We start from the raw sequence: 16,089 nt of genomic DNA, 5'->3' as shown, positions 1-16,089 counted from the left end.
GCAACTTATGATAGTGTACTCATTTCTACTCCTAGTTCCAAAATCTGTCAGCAATGTCACTAACAAAATTATTACAAAGTTCAGCTAATGTACAGTACTTCTATTTTTGAGAACACAAAGTTGTTTGATTCTTACAACCCATATGGTGGCACACACCAGCTGATACATGACTTCTTTGACTTGATGTCACCCCACCAGCTGGCCCGCCGCCCCCTCCCGTGCCCTTGGCAGATTGTGCCGAGCAGGCCCTGCTTTACTTAACCTCCCTGGCTCCAGTCAAGGTGTTACAGTAACACGTTGCGTAACGCTGCATGTGAGCTCCCAGTCACATGGGGCAGTCTCTTCCCCCTTCTCACTCCTCCCTGCCCTCCAGGTGTTTGGATTAGTGGAGTAAGGCAAGAGAATAATAGTGAAAAGGGAGGAGGGCTGGCCTGTTAACTGGCTCTTCTCCTGTCCGTTTGTCCATTTATAGGCCCCTGCTCCCTCACTACTCAAAGGTCCTCACACTTTATTGGTCTGTTTTTGTTAATGCTACTGTCATCACTTTTTCTCCTCTGTCCAGCGATGAGAGTGGCTGTTTGCACTTGGGGCTGTTGTCTCTCTCAATGCAAGGTGAGACAGCTGCCGAGTCCTACTGATGATCTGTCAACAGCAGCTCACGTATGTTTTAGTGTCATTCCACCCTTTGACAGTCTATGTAAGCTAACCAAACAGAAATAGCTCCCTTTGTCCTGGGGCTGTTCAGTCTCATTCTACAACCAGTAATGTCATGTAATCCACCCCAACTCTGTGTGTGTCTTACTCTGTGGAGGATGTCCAGGAGAACAGTGCTCTCGTTTCAGTCATTTGATCCGTGTCTGTAAACAGATGAATGGACCTATTGACACTAATCTACTGTATGAGGTAATGGAGTCAGTGACTTTGTGGTGCCACTCCTGACTGTCTGTCCTACTTAATTCACGTGGCATGGCCCATATTGAAACACACACTCAGTGCGAAACTTTCCGTGCCCTAATGCCAGAAGCCACTCTACGTATGGCTTTATGAGAAGAGCACTGATTTCACCCCGCCACTTTGTTATCAAACAAAGATAAAGCTCTGGGCTACTCATTAATGAATCATAGGTTGGCAGCTACCACAAGCCTACCTACCTTGTTGTGTGAGCAGGTATGTAATAGAGGAGCCAGTGCAGTATTGGTGGTGAGAGCAGGAGTTCAGTGGTAAAGGTCAGTAGATTGTCTCTTGGGTGCCCCTGGCAGGTGGGCCTAGTGCTGCTGACACTCTGGAGGACTTTGGGGACTCCCTCCCTGACCCACATGGGCATGTGCACATCCAGCCGCTCCACTCACACTACACCCTGCCCACTGGGCAGCACAGGGACAGACCGGCATGGCTGAACTAATGCTGCTTGCAAACAATTACAGACAGTAGTATGCCTCCTTAGCCACAGTAGTACACAGCATTTAAGTTATCATAAATATTTATGGTATAAGATGAAGAGACTGATTGATACAATAATGCCCATTACACAAGCATAAAGAAATATATATATATATATATATATATATATATATATATATATTTTATAATCGAGAAACTCATCCAAAGGTTAGATTCAGTCTAGATAGAGCTGCTGTGTGTAGTCTGTGACTGTAGGCTAGATTGAGAAATAAAAATTGTTAACTTTAACAAGTTACATTTCCTCCACTGCTACCACGCATGGCTCCCGGCAACCACATTAAAGACAAAGAAGACTGAAAGAAAAGCTATTTATGTAATTAACTCCTCTAATTTCCAGAGCGGGTTTCTTCAATGTTTTTCCTTTCATGTAACCACAGGCTGCAAGCTGTGAGGAGAGCTAATGCAGATAGCATGACTGTGTGGCTGGTGAGAGGGAATGTAGGTCAGCGAGAAGGAGAGAGACTAGGGACACTGTCTGCTGAGAGACAGCTTTGTGTGAGACCCTGAGACCGCCTGCCAGTGGCACAATAGCACAGATCCACATGGAGGCTCCCCTGGAATTCAGGCCCCCAGCCCAGGCCTTTGTGTTGGTCAGAGAGCCAGCCTCTGGATGGGATAAGATATCCTGCAAGATGTCAATCAGCATGATGTTCGTTGCACCTGCACTCACAGGTGGTTTGGGCTGTAATCTGTTGAGAAGAACTGATATTTCACTATACAGCACAGTGAAGGGTCTCTCTGTGAATCAGGCTAGCTATAACTTGTCAAATATTGTACGTGCACAGGGAAGCAAACTCTAGTCAGTGTTGTGTGACTATTAGGGAGATAGACAGAATAGACAGTGGTCCGGTGGAGTAGCTGCTCTGCTCCGGACAGAGATATTTGAAGTTGCAGTGACCTCTAACCTTTAGAGGAAATGGCAAAGGTCTGTGTGGGTTTGTCCTGACATCTGACCCCTGTAATCAGACTAACACAAGGTTGAGTGCTCTGGAATTTCACCACTTTTTCTCAGGTTTCATTCACCTGCAGGTGTTTATTATTGTGCATGCACAGCGGCATTACGGAGAATACTTTGCTATTCATTTACAGATGTACAAGTTGTAGTAGTTATAACCGGTCTCTCCACCAGCAGAAGTAGTGGACTGGTCATACTAACTAGATGTACAATGCCTGGTTGATTTGGTGGTAATACAGCATCAAGCTCTACTGTAATGACCATCTGCTGGATCAGTGTAGGCTTCCTCTTTTCACACCCAAAACATTTAACTTAAAAAAAAAAATGACATAACATGAGATTGACTTTCAGTCAAGCCTCTCGAGTTTCATACTGGTATCTCACTATGGGATTATATTCTCCATTGAGGTAGGCCTATCTTGAGATCCTCCTTCCTCCCAGGGTATCGTATTCCATCTGTAAACCACGGCTGTGCTGGTGTCTGCTGCTTTGTATGGCACTTCTGTCATCACTTCAATATGATTAATGCTTGTTTTTATTACCATTTGGCTCAAATACCGGGCTGAAATTAGACACTTTGTTTTGAGTGTTGATGAACAGTGGGAGCAGTACATCGATGAGCTCAGGTACCAGCTTGGCCTTGTTACCCAACAAGTGGGAACTACTGCAGGTTCGCAAAGACGGGTCCTAAATCACCCACACGTGACTGAATTATAAAATCTACCTTTTGTGGCACCCTTGTGTTTTTTTGTATCTCCTATGCCTCTGCCTCTGCTTTATCCTTGTCATTCTTGAACTGCAAGAATTATTTAGAATTTTAGAATCACACCTCATTGAAATTGAAATACTAGTGACGCACAAGTCATTTTGCACACTTCCTCAACTGTAAATATTTAAATATCTGGTGAAGCATACTATCAGCAATGTGTTGCTTTCCTAATTTTGTGTGTGTGTGTGTGTGTGTGTGTGGACAATTTTAACTATTCTTGTGGGGACCAAAAATTTGACCAACTGGGGACATTTTGTTGGTCCCCACTTAGTCAAAAATCTATTTCTAGGGGCTTTAGGGTTAGGGTTAGAATTAGGTTTAGGAGCTAGGATAAGTTTTAGGGTTAGGATTAGGAGCTAGTGTTAGGGTTAAGATTAAGGTTTTGGGTTAGGGTAAGAGTACGGGCTAGGTTAGGGATTAGGGAAAATAGGATTTTGAATGGGACTGAATTGTGTGTCCCCACAAGGTTAGATGTACAAGACTGTGTGTGTGTGTTTGTATATTTTATCAGTAAGACGGAGACAACCGTTGACCAGCGTGTAGGCATACAGCATTTCTTGCAGCCTGCCATTTATATGATGGTGTGTGTGTTTTCCCAGTACATATGATGGTCTGTGTCTGTATATGGAACTGTTTGACCTGGCCTCATAGTGGAAGTCATTCACCCACTCCGACAGTCAGCTGCCAGCAACCCAAAAGTGGCCTGCTCACATTCCACCCTTGGTGAGGGAGGTTGATTTTCTCCTCTTCTGACTCACCCCTCCCCTTCAATAAACCAGACTCAAGCGCCCCGTTTGTTTTTGTCTCCTTAAAAGGTTGCCTTGTTTTACCACTTTCGCATTTCCCAAAAGACAAACAGTTATGGCACAGTATCAACACGACGGAAAAATAAAACACTGTTGAGAGATAATGGGTGCCTTGCCTGAGAGAGGCCACGACAACACATTCTTCTAGTACAGAACAGAACAAGCATATCGTTAAGCCTGTAATCCGGGGGCTGTATATGGACAGGATTCCTAGATAAGGGAGACCAGAGACCAGTTCCTCAGAAGTGAAGAAGACAAATCGGAGGGGGTGCAGGCATTGTGGGTAGTGTCTGCCATGGCCTATTTTGCCTGGAACTCCCCCCCCCCCCCCCCCCCCCCCCCTTTTACCCCCAGCCAGACAGGCCACAGCTGCGTTGCCAGGGGCAGCGGGTTCACTCAAGGTTCTGCTGGTGAAAACTTGTTTTGTGGTGGTATGAGAGGTGTGGCCTGGGACAGGGAGGGTGTGGCTGACCTACATTCTGCCTGGGCCTGCAGCAGCACTGTACTGTAGCAGATCCTCAGGAAAACCGCAGAAAGAACAGGGCTCCCATTAACAGAAAGTCTCTCAGACTGAAGAGCAGCCAGGACTCACTGGAACTCCAACACACACACACATTCCCAGTCATTCCACACACTGGAACCTCTAAAATAACAGCTGGCCTGAGGGACGCTAAAAATCTCTTCAGTATTGACTGTTAAGTTGTTGAACTTGTCTCTGTGTCCCTCCCAAGGCTCACTGTCTCTCCCTGTTCCACCTACTAAATACGCTCATCAGGGCTATATTCAATGCGGACACATAACACCTGTTGCCACAGTGAAAGGGCAGATGGCTGGGCCATTTCCAAAGTCCCCACTGGGCACACACTGGTTGAATCAATGTTGTTTGAACCAACGTGGAATAGATGTGGACTTGACGTCTGTGTCCAGTGGGTCAACACTGTCAGAGCCAGGGATGGGCAAAAATTACAAAATACAATTACAAAATACAGAATACCATAAAGATCAATGTATCAAAAATAAACCACAAATTACTTGCAAGTAGCCGGCCCAAACAGCAACAATATTCTCAGTAATGGTTACAAAAGTTTTACTTGCTATGAATGTTATATGTTGTTGTTATTCTACCTTAGTTGAGCAAGTCACTCTGGATAAGCTGTCTGCTAAATGACCAAAATGTAAAAAAGCACACAGTGTATTGTTTCGGGGTGGAGCTCATTAGAATAATACTCAGCATGCTTTGCAATTGTTCATTTTTACATATACATTTATATTTAGTTCATTTGGCAGACGCTTTTATCACACCATAGTGCTATCAGACTTCTGATATCAACGCAGGCTGAAAGGGGAGCAGCAAAATGTGAACCGCTATGAACAATTGTATGGAAAAGTATTTTGTATTTTGAAAATACAAATTACAGTATTTTGAAAATACTAAATATATTGGAGTGTAGTTCAGCCCAGTGTAATTCAAATGAAAAATACTAAAATAATTAAAATATGTATTTCAAATTCAAAATACATGTAACAGAAAGGCTGCCCAGAGCGTAGAGTCAACCGTCATTAGGTGTTGCCTGAAAACAGTAACAGACACCCTCCCCACCCATAAGATGATGTGGCCACTAATATTACACAAAGACCTGTAGATGAGGACATGCTGGTCGGGTGTGAAATGTCTGTAGGCAATGTTAAGCATTCTCTCTCTCTCTCTCATATACACATTACATGTGACGGCGGATGCAATTTTTGTGCCACAGACGAGGAAATGAAAACAAATGGAAGGGAGGGTAATTTGCTTTAAGCCCGCCCCCTTTCACACATGCAAGGGGCATCATGCGCCCTGAAAAATATTATGGGGCACAAAGCACGTGAGGATGGATGTGGGATGGCCCCAACGGGGGCAGGCCCCCCAGGAATTTAGCATTTTTCAAACACATGAAACAGCTTTTTCCTGCAATTCCTGTAGTCATAATCATTATACTTAATTCTACGTAAAAAACGATGTAACATTTTCTGCGTATCTAAGCACACCTCTTGAGCTGTCTGTAGCCTCTTGACTGGTGTTTTTTTTTAATTTTTATAAACTAAATATGCTTCTCTACATCTCAGCTAAAATCTGTGTAAAAGACAAAGGAATTTGAGTCATATTCAGTACATGTAGTTTTTGCTTGCTTTTCTAAAGCATGGGTCTTCAAACTTTTCTTGTAGCTACAACATACCTAATACATAAAATACAGCTTTAGTGACACCCCTGTCTCAAAAAGGAATGGTTTTAGCTGCTTAAATTGAGTAAATTAAGCTTTTCCTCCCAACTGTGGCGTTCTGCTTGTAAAATGATGACTAACTTTACCCCCACTTCATGTAAAAATGAAAAACTGCTATTGGTTAAACTATATCTACTTGAATATAAAGTTGAATCCCCCTTCTCCTAAAATGTAATGTATTAAGATGATTATGACGATTTATTATATGATAATCTTGCCGTTTGCTAATAGCAGCTGTTTTGCTGGTTAAACAAAGTTTAGCAATGTGTTGTGGAAAGATTTGCCGCGGAGGCGATGGCTGCCGTTTTATGGGCTCGTTTTTTTTCGCATTGTTTAACTTATTTTGTACATAATTTTTATAAACTAAATATGCTTCTCTACATCTCAGCTAAAATCTGTGTAAAAGACAAAGGAATTTGAGTCATATTCAGTACATGTAGTTTTTGCTTGCTTTTCTAAAGCATGGGTCTTCAAACTTTTCTTGTAGCTACAACATACCTAATACATAAAATACAGCTTTAGTGACACCCCTGTCTCAAAAAGGAATGGTTTTAGCTGCTTAAATTGAGTAAATTAAGCTTTTCCTCCCAACTGTGGCGTTCTGCTTGTAAAATGATGACTAACTTTACCCCCACTTCATGGAAACATGAAAAACTGCTATTGGTTCAACTATATCTACTTGAATATAAAGTTGAATCCCCCTTCTCCTAAAATGTAATGTATTAAGATGATTATGACGATTTATTATATGATAATCTTGCCGTTTGCTAATAGCAGCTGTTTTGCTGGTTAAACAAAGTTTAGCAATGTGTTGTGGAAAGATTTGCCGCGGAGGCGATGGCTGCCGTTTTATGGGCTCGTTTTTTTTCGCATTGTTTAACTTATTTTGTACATAATGTTGCTGCTACCGTCTCTTATGACCGAAAAGAGCTTCTGGACATCAGATCAGCAATTACTCACCTATTTTGTTCTTTAATGAGCCGGAGGAGAGGGATTTACTCTAAACACCTGAACAGGCACTCATCCCCATCATTCGCAGAAGGAGATGGAGGTATTGCGGAAGGAGATCAGGGTGCCTTGTGAGGATCCGGCAATGAGTGGCTAATCTGCCTTTGCAATCGATACTATTGGCCAATGTACAATAGCTGACTAATAAAGTGGACGAACTAAAAGCATGCATATCCTACCAACGGGACATTAAAAACTGTAATATCCTATGTTTCACCAAGTTGTGGCTGAACGATGACATGAATTGTCACGCGTGAGTTTGGGTGGGCATTCTATGTCTGGTGTTCTATGTTGTCCTTGTTTTGTATTTCTGTGTGTTTGGCCTGGTATGGTTCCCAATCAGAGGCAGCTGTCTATTGTTGGCTCTGATTGAGAATCATACTTAGGTAGCCTGTTCCCACCTGTGTTTGTGGGTGGTTGTTTCCTGTTTAGTGTTTGTTTCACCTTTCAGTACTGTTCGTTTGTCGTGTTTGTTGTTTTGTTAAGTGTTGCGTATTGTATTAAATAATATGAACACTTACCACGCTGCACCTTGGTCCTCTTCTCCTTCTCCCGACGACGTTCGTTACAGAACCACCCACCAACAAAGGACCAAGCAGCGTGGGAACATGGACTCCTGGATATGGGAGGAAATTTTGGACGGCAAAGGACCATGGGCACAGCCGGGAGAGTATCGCCATCCAAAAAAGGAGCTGGAGGCAGCCAAAGCGGAGCGGCGACACTACGAGGAATTGGCGCGAGGTAACGGGCACGAGAGGCAGCCCCAGAATTTTTTTGGGGGGAGGCACACGGGGAGATTGGCGGACTCAGGTAGGAGACCTGAGCCAACTCCCCGTGCTTACCGTGGCGAGAGAGTGACTGGGCCGTGTTATGCGGGAAGCGCAAGGTGTCCCCAGTGCGCACGCATACCACCCTAACAGATCCACAGATGATGCAATCTCTATTGCACTCCACACTGCCCTTTCACACCTGGACAAAGGGAACACCTACTTGACAATGCTGTTCATTGACTACAGCTCAGTTTTCAACACCATAGTGCCCTCAAAGCTCATCACTAAGCTAAGGAGCCTGGGACTAAACACCTCCCTCTGCAATTGGATCCTGGACTTCCTGATGGGCCGCCCCCAGGTGGTAAGGGCTAGGTAACAACACATCACGCTGATCCTCAACACGGGGGCCCCTCAGGGGTGCGTGCTCAGTCCCCTCCTGTACTCCCTGTTCACTCATGACTGCACGGCCAGGCACGACTCCAACACCATCATTAAGTTTTTTGATGACACAGCGGTGGAAGGCCTGATCACTGACAACGACGGGACAGCCTATAGGGAGGAGGTCAGAGACCTGGCCATGTGATGCCAAGACAATAACCTCTCCCTCAACGTGATCAAGACAAAGGAGATGATGACTACAGGAAAAGGAGGACCGAGCACTCCCCATTCTCATCGACGGGGCTATAGTGGACACCAAGGAACTTGAAGCTCTCAACCTGATCCAACAAACTAACGTGGTCCAAGCACACCAATACAGTCGTGAATGAGTGCACGACAAAACCTATTTCCCCTCAGGAGACTGAAAATATTTGGCATGGGTTCTCAGATCCTCAAAAGGTTCTACAGCTGCACCATCGAGATCATCCTGACGTGTTGCATCACAGCCTGGTATGGCAACTGCTCGACCTCCGACCGCAAGTCACTACAGAGTGTAGTACGTACGGCCCAGTACATCACTGGGGCCAAGCTTCCTGCCATCCAGGACCTCTATAGCAGGTGGTGTCAGAGGAATGCCCTAAAAATTGTCAAAGACTCCAGCCACCCTATTATAGACTGTTCTCTCTGCTCCCACATGGCAAGCGGTACCGGAGCACCAAGTCTAGGTCCAAGAGGCTTCTAAACAGCTTCTACCCCCAAGCCATAAGACTCATGAACATCTAATCAAATGGCTACCCAGACTATTTGCATTGCACCCCCTCTTTTAAGCTGCTGCTACTCTCTGTTATCTATGCGTAGTTACTTTAATAACTCTACCTACATGTACATAGTACCTCAATTACCTCGACTAACCGGTGCCCCCGCACATTGACTCTGTACCGGTACCCCATGTATATAGCCTCGCTATTGTTATTTTACTGCTGCTCTTTAATTATTTGTTACTTTTATTTCTTATTTTTGTAGGTATTTTTCTTAACTGCATTGTTGGTTAAGGGCTTCTAAGTAAGCATTTCACTGTAAGGTCTACACCTGTTGTATTCGGGCACATGTGACCAAATTTTTTTGATTTGACAAATGTTAATGTCCAGGTCAAGAAAGCTTGCCAGCAGCCAGAGTAACTGCGGTTACAGCAAGTGTAATTAGCTCCAATTAGTGTAATTTGCTCAATATTAGAAGTTTTGCCCTTATTTTCTGCTAGTCTGTTATATTTGTATTTATTATGGATCCCCATTAGCTGCTGCCAAAGCATCAGCTACTCTTCCTCGGGTCCCCACAAGAATTGTAAACAAACAAAAATCTGACCAACTGGGGACATTTTCGATGGTCCCCAGTTGGTCAAATGCTATTTCTATGGGGGTTAGGGTTAGAATTAGTGTTAGGTTAGAATTACGTTAAGGGTTAGGAGCTAGGCTTAGTTTTAGGGTTAGGTTTAGGGTTAAGGTTAGGTTTTTGGGTTAAGGTTAGGGTTAAGGTTAGGGTAAGAGTACAGGTTAGGGTTAGGTTTAGGGTTAAGGTTAGGTTTTTGGGTTAAGGTTAGGGTAAGAGTACGGGTTAGGTTTAGGGTCAAGGTTAGGGTAGGAGTTAGGGTTAGGAGTTAGGGAAAATAGGATTTTGAATGGGACTGAATTGTGTGTACCCACAAGGTTAACTGTACAAGACTGTGTGACACACCCACACTCTGAGTGTACAAAACATTAGGGACACCTGCTCTTTCCATGGCATAGACTGACCAGGTGAATCCAGGTGAAAGCTTATTGATGTCACCTGTTAAATCCACTTCAATCAGTGTAGATGAAGGGGAGAAGACAGGTTAAAGAAGGATTTTTAAGCCTTGAGACAATTGAGACATGGATTGTGTATGTGTGCCATTCAGCAGGTAAATGGGCAAGATAACATATTTAAGTGCTGCTGAGTTTTTCACACTCAACAGTGTTCTGTGTGTATCAAGAATGGTCCACCACCCAAAGGACATCCAGTCAACTTGACACAACTGTGGGAAGCATTGGAATCAACATGGTCCAACATCCCTGTGGAACTCTTTCTACACCTTGTAGAGTCCATGACCAGACAAATTGAGGCTGTTCTGAGAGCAACTCAATATTAGGAAGGTGTTCCTAATATAACCGGACCTCCGGTTGAATACCCATGTTCTAAAATCTAACAACCTTGCCAGCAAGCATGCTAGCTAAGATAGTTAGACAAGCTAGCTACTGTAACATGATTGATAGCTGGAAATGGTTTCCTGGTAGCTAGTTATGAGGTTTGGAAATTGGGAAGCTATCTGGGCTAGCTAAAGCCAACCTCCTAAAATTGCTAAGTGGCTAGTAGCCTAGTATTACAGAGAGAAAAAAGCCAAATGTGACAAATCTTAATGGGGCACGTGCCCTGTGCCCCCTATGGGCATGACGCCTATGCACAAATGCACACATACGCTGCACACATGCACATGCACACAACCATGACCAGGCTGAGGAACTTTGTTCTGGGCTCCCAAACTGAGCCATATGAATGGAAAACAAACACTTTGTAACACTTCACACTGAAACACAGAGCCCTGTGTTACTCAACAAACAGTAGCAGGTTGTTTAATACTCCCCTAATGTTTTCTACACCAGATCAGTAATCCATTCATAAATTGCCTGTTCACAGGCATATTGCACACATTTTTGGAGGATTGCCAAGGCCCCACCGAAACTAGGTCTGGCGTGTGCCCTGATCTCAGTGACAAACTTCATATCTGGTTGATTGCCAGTTGTTGTTGTATTTGGTTGCATAATAAACCATTCTACATTACTGGTTATCCCTGACATTTTAATGTGTATCATAAACTATTATGATGACCATAAAGTATATGTTTGAATGAGATTGTCAGAGTCCTGTTTATGACTTTGACTACTTTTATAGTGCTGCTTGCCTGCTTTTGTTTTTGTCAGTTGCAAATGATCACACTTTAGACTAGGACGTGATAGTGACAGTTTTAATATTGTCTCGGAAATGTCTACTAATGTACTAATTGTATCTATCAGTGCTTTTCAAGATAACTTTTGAAGGTTTTCAACATCACTGTCACGTTCTGACCTTAGTTCCTTTTTTATGTCTTTATTTTAGTTGGTCAGGGCGTGAGTTGGGGTGGGCATTCTATGTTGTTTTTCTATGTTTTGTTCTGTTGTTATATTTCTATGTGTTTGGCCTAGTATGGTTCTCAATCAGAGGCAGGTGTCAGTCCCCAGTGCGCACGCATAGCCCGGTGCGCTACATCACAGCTCCTCGAATCGGCTGGGCTAGAGTGGGCATCGAGCCAGGAGGGATGATGCCAGCTCAGCGCATCTGGTCTCCAGTGCGTCTCCTCGGCCCGGGGTATACTGCACCAGCCCTACGCACGGTGTCTCCAGTTCGCCAGCACAGCCCAGTGCGGCCTGTTCCAACTCCCCGCACTTGCCGGGCTACAGGGGGGATCCAGCCAGGACGAGTGGTGCTAGCTCTGAGCTCGAGACCGCCAGTGCGCCTCCACGGTCCAGTGCATCCGGTGCCTCGGCCAAGGACAAGGCCTCCTGCATGTCTCCCCAGCCTGGTGAGTTCTGTGTCTGTGCTAAGCACTAACCCTCCTGCATGTCTCCCCAACCTGGTGAGTCCTGTGCCTTCTCCCAGAGCCAGGCCTTCTGTGTGTCTCTGGCACAAAGCCTCCAGTGATAATCCATGGCAAGAAGCCTCCAGTGATAATCCATGGCACGAAGCCTCCAGTGATAATCCATGGCAAGAAGCCTCCAGTGATAATCCATGGCACGAAGCCTCCAGTGATGATCCATGGCACGAAGCCTCCAGTGATAATCCATGGCACGAAGCCTCCAGTGATGATCCATGGCACGAAGCCTCCAGTGATGATCCATGGCACGAAGCCTCCAGTGATGATCCATGGCACGAAGCCTCCAGTGATGATCCATGGCACGAAGCCTCCTGTGAGGATCCATGGCACGAAGCCTCCTATGAGGATCTATAGCACGAAGCCTCCGGTGAGGATCCATGGCACGAAGCCTCCAGTGAGGATCCATGGCATGAGGCCTCCAACGAAGGACGTCAGTCCGGAGCCTCCAGCAACGCCTTCTAGTCCGGAGCCTCCAGCGACGCCCTCTAGTCCGGAGCCTCCAGCGTCGCCCTCCAGTCCGGAGCCTCCAGCGACGCCCTCTAGTCCGGAGCCTCCAACGTCGCCCTCTAGTCCGGAGCCTCCAGCGTCGCCTTCTAGTCCGGAGCCTCCAGCGTCGCCCTCTAGTCCGGAGCCTCCAGCGTCGCCTCTAGTCCGGAGCCTCCAGCGTCTCCCTCCTGTCCGGAGCAGCCAGAGTCTCCCTCCTGTCCGGAGCAGCCAGAGTCTCCCTCCTGTCCGGAGCAGCCAGAGTCTCCCTCCTGTCCGGAGCAGCCAGAGTCTCCCTCCTGTCCGGAGCAGCCAGTCTCCCTCCTGTCCGGAGCAGCCAGCGTCTCCCTCCTGTCCGGAGCAGCCAGAGTCTCCCTCCTGTCCGGAGCAGCCAGAATCTCCCGTCAGTCAGGAGCTGCCCGTCACTCCGGCTCTGCCGGAGCCGCCTTTCACTCCGGCGTAGCCGGAGTCTCCCGCCTGTCCGGCGCTGCCGGAGTCTCCCGTCTATTCGGGGCCCGCTGAAAGGGCCCCCAGTCCGAGGTCGGGGGCGAGGGTCGCCGCTCCAAAGGCGCCACATAAGTGGGCCAAGACTATGGTGGAGTGGGGTCCACGTCCCTCACCAGAGCCGCCACCGCGGTGAAATGCCCACCCAGACCCTCCCCTATAGGTTCAGGTTTTGCGGCCGGAGTCCGCACCTTTGGGGGGGGGGGGGGTACTGTCACGTTCTGACCTTAGTTCCTTTTTTATGTCTTTATTTTAGTTGGTCAGGGCGTGAGTTGGGGTGGGCATTCTATGTTGTTTTTCTATATTTTGTTCTGTTGTTATATTTCTATGTGTTTGGCCTAGTATGGTTCTCAATCAGAGGCAGGTGTCAGTCGTTGTCTCTGATTGGGAGCCGTATTTAGGTAGCCTGTTTTCTATTGTGTTTTGTGGGTGGTTGTTTCCTGTTTCAGTGTTTGCACCATACGGGACTGTTTCGGTTGTTTGTTCGTGTTTTGTTATTTTTGTTCTGTGTTCATTTTGATTTATTAAAAATCTATTATGGACACTTACCACGCTGCACATTTGTCCGATATTTCGTACTCCTCCTCAGATGAAGAGGACGAAAGCCATTACAATCACATTTGATTTTGTTATGCATTACAAGTTGCGTCATATTGACAATGCTGTACTAGTTTATGTAGCCAAGTGTTAGAGCTAGCTATCGTTTTAATCTGTGATTTCATCACATTGAAAGTGTCTGTTTGCAGTGATAAGCACATCTCCTCTGTAGGGGAATTCCTTCCCAGTATAAAATGAGGCCATGGAGGAGAGAAGCCCTGTCATGAGGCCCACAATCTCTCCATTGTCCCCCTGCTGTGGGTAACCCAAACAGCAGAGATCACCTGGCTGAGAGGAAAGGTTTTTTGGGTGGGGCACCACCACCTGTTAGGAGACGCATGGCCTCTGAGCTCATGAAGCTCTCCTCTGGTCCAACAGGAAGGAAACTCAGGGGGAAGAAACACAGCCAGCTCTTTATTACTCAGACTTATGCTCTGCTCCATTACTGTCCCTCCTTTCCCCATTGCTCTCTCTCTTTCTCTCTCTCTCTCTCTCTCTCTCACATATCCCCTGATTCCCCATGTAGGCCTCAGTCTTCCACATGTTCCCCTCTATCTGTTATATATTCTGACCTACTTTCTAATAAGAGCTACATTATATGGTTACATAAGAGCAAGACTGTCTCTGCAGTTGATACCCTGATTCAGTCCAGCTCTGCTGTGTGTTCTGTCTCACAGAGTGGGTGCTAGCACTAGAAGACTCCCAGCACCATGGTGCCTGAGGCTACAGATTTGGGAGCACGTAAGTCCTTAGTGAGAAATGATGAAAGTGTGAGCTCTTATTCCTTTGTAAAATCTCCAGCCCTCACCTGCCTACCATTCAATTCCAGGACTCTGGCAGTCGACTAAAGTGAAATTAAATAAATGAACACCCCAACATTTCATTGAAATACTTTTACCCCCAGAACAGTCTCAATTCGTGGGGCATGGACTCTACAAGGTGTTGAAAGCGTTCCACGGGGATGCTGGCCCATGTTGACCTGGATTCACCTGGTCAGCCTACGTCTTGGAAAGAACAGATCTTAATGCTTTGTATACTCAGTGTATAAACCACATCGTTTATCTTACTTACATTACGACACTCCTCTTTATATCACGTCAATAGACACACCTATGTAAGTGAAGCGTGTGATTGGAGGTTGGGTTGTGACTGGAGAGGAGTTTGTCTGAACGCAGGGAGGGAGGGGTTAGAAGTAGACCTTGAGATGGGCCACTCCCCAGGTCTATTCACTGAGCCGCTCTGGACCAGTTTGAGGGCTGTTATGTTGCGTAACCATTATGTAACAGAGTTTAATGGGACACACAGCCCCTCATTCCCTCCCCCCTGCCTTCCACCTACTCACGTTTTTTGCACAGTTAAATGTATGTCTATTGCTAGGAATGTTTTGAGTCTTTCCATTCAATTCCAATGCTCTTTTGATTTGATGCATAGAGGCAAACAATACCAGGATATTAAAGCATGAGCCATGTAACCTTTTTGAGTACTGTTTTCAAAACAGAGATTTCTATACTCATATGTTTATTTAATAGTTATGTTGATTCCATCACTGTCAGCAATGTGTATGATAACAGCCATGCTAGAGTTTTTTTCAAATAATGAACCGCAAGGAATTGCCCCTTTAGGTCATGCTTTGTGGAAAAATGTGGTCCTGTCAACAGCGGAGAGGCTTGACTATGCATGCCATTTTTGTGCTGTGTGTGTGCATGGTAGGACCTGATGTCAGTGGGTGGTTTTGAATCCGGGTTGTAGTTGTCACTTACCACAGCTGAGCAGGGGTTAAGTAGTGGTTTGGACTAAAATTCAATACCTGTATTTTCCTCACATAAATGTTTTATATATTTAACCATTAAATACATGTCTTTCATCAAACAAGTAGGTCCATATGTACTGTAAGTATCATAGTCTTTCACAACCACAGTGTGTGGTTCAGGTGTTGCGTGCTGTAGAAGTTGGGGGAATTCCACTCTATAACATTAATACCTGACTTTGATTTGCCCCTGCTGTGAAACCCAGAGGTGTCTGCAACCTGCCCCAGAAATGTGTGAAAAGGTTGCAGCGTGTCACACTGGACGTGAGACAGGCCTGTGTAATCCTGCGGCCCCCTCCCACGCTGGCTGCTCCACTGACCCTCTTCCCCAGGCTGGGAGGGACAGCCAGGTAACTGGAGAGCCTTGTTTGTGCTCTGTTTTCCAGGAGGTCTATTCTGCAGGAATCATTTTGTGACATGCACATCCAGTCCTCCAGCCCCCACCTCTCTCTCCTCCCTCCCTCCTTTCCTCTCCTTTCCCCATGCCTTCCTCCTTCTCTTGTTCCACTCTCACGTTGACCTACTTTTCTCCTAACCTGTTTATGGACGCGACCCCGTGCTCCAATCAAATCAGGAAAAGGGGAAAC

The sequence above is a fragment of the Salvelinus namaycush genome, chromosome 4 (assembly GCF_016432855.1).
Source record: "Salvelinus namaycush isolate Seneca chromosome 4, SaNama_1.0, whole genome shotgun sequence".
Taxonomy (NCBI): Eukaryota; Metazoa; Chordata; class Actinopteri; order Salmoniformes; family Salmonidae; genus Salvelinus; species Salvelinus namaycush.
This window is presented reverse-complemented; position numbering follows the sequence as displayed.